Source organism: Tuber melanosporum (genome assembly GCF_000151645.1).
Source record: "Tuber melanosporum whole genome shotgun sequence assembly, scaffold_22, strain Mel28".
Taxonomy (NCBI): Eukaryota; Fungi; Ascomycota; class Pezizomycetes; order Pezizales; family Tuberaceae; genus Tuber; species Tuber melanosporum.
Window position 1 is genome coordinate 594,962 of NW_003298886.1, and position 3,097 is coordinate 598,058.

Sequence of the window (3,097 nt, forward strand, 5' to 3'; positions counted from 1 at the left end):
TGCAGACATCTAGTACAGTCGCTGGTATCTGTTGCTAAATTTAATTTCAGTCTGGTGAAGGGACAGGTATCAAGGTAACAGTGGGACCAGTGGAGGCTGCTTTGTTCAACCTCGTGAGGAGGTGTGCTGCAGAGGGTGCAATCATCTTTCCACTCCTTGTTGATGTCCTTTCCTCGTTCTGTTCTAACAGCTCTGTACGTAGTGTAAGAGAAAGGATTGGAGGGAGAGGCAGTACTGGCTGTGGCCATCGATGGTTCTTGTTCATAGTAGGTGTCGTCAGGACTATCTTCGCTTTGCCTTGTATGGTTATAAACATGAGGGGAGTCTGTGAGTGTTTGGTTCTCGTAAAGGCAGGAGAGTGCATCAGCTAAATAGTTGGTTCTTCCAGGGGTATAGATGATTTTTGCGTCATATTTGCTGATTTCTCCTATCCATCGTATTCTTCTCCTTCCCGGGATGTTTTCTGTTTTAAGATTAGTGAGTGGTTAGTGGTCAGTAACAATGGTGAACGTGTTGTCCATCAGGATGTGGTTGCAAGTAGCAAGAGCATCGATCACTGCAAGGGCTTCCTTGTCTGTAGTTCCATAGTTCATTTGTGAGATGGTGAACCTTCTGCTGTATAGCGCTGCCGGTCTTGCTGTTTCATGTGATGGTCCTTGACCAACCCATGCTCCAACTCCGACGTCTAAAGCATCAGTAATCAGCCAGATTAGTTCTGATGTACTGTAGACGATAGGACATATAACATTGGGGTTTCTTATTAATTCCTTGATGTTGGTAAATGCTTGGTCGTGGGTATGGGTCCAGACAAATTCTGCATTACCAGTAGGGTCTGTGAGTAGTGCTGTTACAGTAGCGTGGTGTGGTAGAAACTGGGAAATATAGTTGACTAATCCCAAGAATCGGATGAGTTCTTTCTGATTCCGGAGTATTGTCCATTCTGTTAAACAGGATATCTTTCTGGAGGCTGCATGTATTCCTTCATCATCTATTACATGTCCCAGGATATCGAGTTTGTCGGCAAAGAGAGTTGACTTGTTTCTACTAGCATAGAACTTAGCTTCCCTTAGTTTGGTACAAACCAAACCGATATGGTATGTATGTTCCGCTTCGGAGTTTGAGAAAATGAGGATATCGTCGATGTAAACCTACACAAAATGGTGGAGATACTCGCTTAGAAGGTTTTCCATAATTCGCATGAATGTGATGGGCGCATTCATATCACCTTGTAACATAACTCGGCTAATGAAACTTCTGAAGGGTGTTTTGAAACTGTTGTAGCATTCGCTTTCTGGATCTAACCTTGTCTGAAAGTAAGCATTGCTTAGGTTGATCTTACTTCTAAATCTAGCCCGTCCAACTGCATTCAGGATTTGGTTTTGGTTTGGGATAGCCAAACTATCCATAACTGTGTTTTTATTTCGCAATTTAAGGTCAACAAGGGGGTGGATTCTCTTTCCATCTGCTTTGGGTTGGATAAACATAGGTGCGGCACCTGGTGCTTCTGCTCTGTAGATTACTCCTCTTCGTTGTTGCTGGTTTATCCAGTCACATAGTTGGTTTTTAAATGCGTCTGGGATGGAGTAGGTTGGTTGGTTCCTGAGGTTTGCTGGGTCTCGAAGGTGGATGTGGTGGTTCACTTTTCTCTTAGGTGGAAGTTCTTCAGGAATCTGATCAGGGAAAACATCTGAGTACTTATTCAATAGGCATTAGGCAGTTGCCTCACAGACTGTGGCTCGGTATTCTGCGCTAGTTGGTTTGCATGAGACTCTGACCTTCTGATCTAGGAAATTGATGGTTGATTCTCCGCATCTGATTATGACTTTGTGGCGGTTCAGGAATGGCATCCCTATCAAGGCATCGTATTTGGCTAGGTTTCCAACTAGCATCTCCTGAGGGGGTAGAATGTTAGAACCAAGTAGGATAGTTGCATTACAAGTCTTATAGCTTGTGGATCGTGATCCCTTTACAGCTATATTGACAGGCATAGGCTGGTTCAGATCTTGAGTTGGAATTCAATGAACAGAGGTAAAAGCATTACTGATTATATCTCTTCCAATCGCGATAGTGTTGAATAGGACTCAAGCCTTTTTGTCGTTGATCAGAATGGTTCTAAGGCAGAGTGTGTTTTAAATGTAGCAGGAGGTCGGGTACTATTGCATTCTACATCGATATACCTGATATGAATTTCGTCATATTCGCTGGACTGGGCATCATCATCATCGCTTTCAATATTATTGGCCGATACCTCGTGCTTAATCGCTTTTCCTTTTCCTTTCTTCGTGGGAGAGTTCTTTGCCATGTGTCCTGTTTCTCCGCATTCAAAGCATTGTACTTTCTGTCGTCTTGATTCTTTGGATGATTTTGTTTTCTTCTTGAAAACTCGTGGTGTATCTTCTTCTGAGGTGTTGGAGGGCTTATGTCGCAGTTGCCTGTTGCTGCTACTGGATGTCTGTATCTTGTATGCCTTGGTCGGATGGAGGATGGCATCCTTTGCTTCTGCCCTTGCGATTATTTCTGCCATATAATCGCCATCTTCCTCAAGTGGTTCCACTTCTCGCCGGATGGTAGGGTTCATAGCACCATAGAATCGTCACTTAAGAATATAGTTGGAGATGCTTCCTCTCTTCATTCGGTCCTTATACATCATCAGATCTGTAGCTACATCTGTGTTTCATTTAATATGCGTACCATTGACTTGGTAGAGCTGGTTGAATTTTGTAACGTATTTGCAAAGTGCTAATCACGTTATCAGTAATAGATACGATAGTTGGCAGGTAGCCTACTCTTCCAGAGAGGAGGTGTAACCAGTACGGGTACTCGGTTTGTGGTTTTGTTTTATGTTTTGTTTTAAGTATCGCTTTGATACTTGGTTTGTTTTAAGTATCGTTTGATACTTGGTTTTGTTTTATGTTTTGTTTTAAGTATCGCTTTGATACTTGGTTTGTTTTAAGTATCGTTTGATACTTGGTTTTGTTTTATGTTTTGTTTTAAGTATCGCTTTGATACTTAAAGAGTTTTACCAAAGTGTATTGATTGATACCTTTGATTAGTTTCATTCATGCTAGACATGAACAGATTTGTGTATTTAAAGACG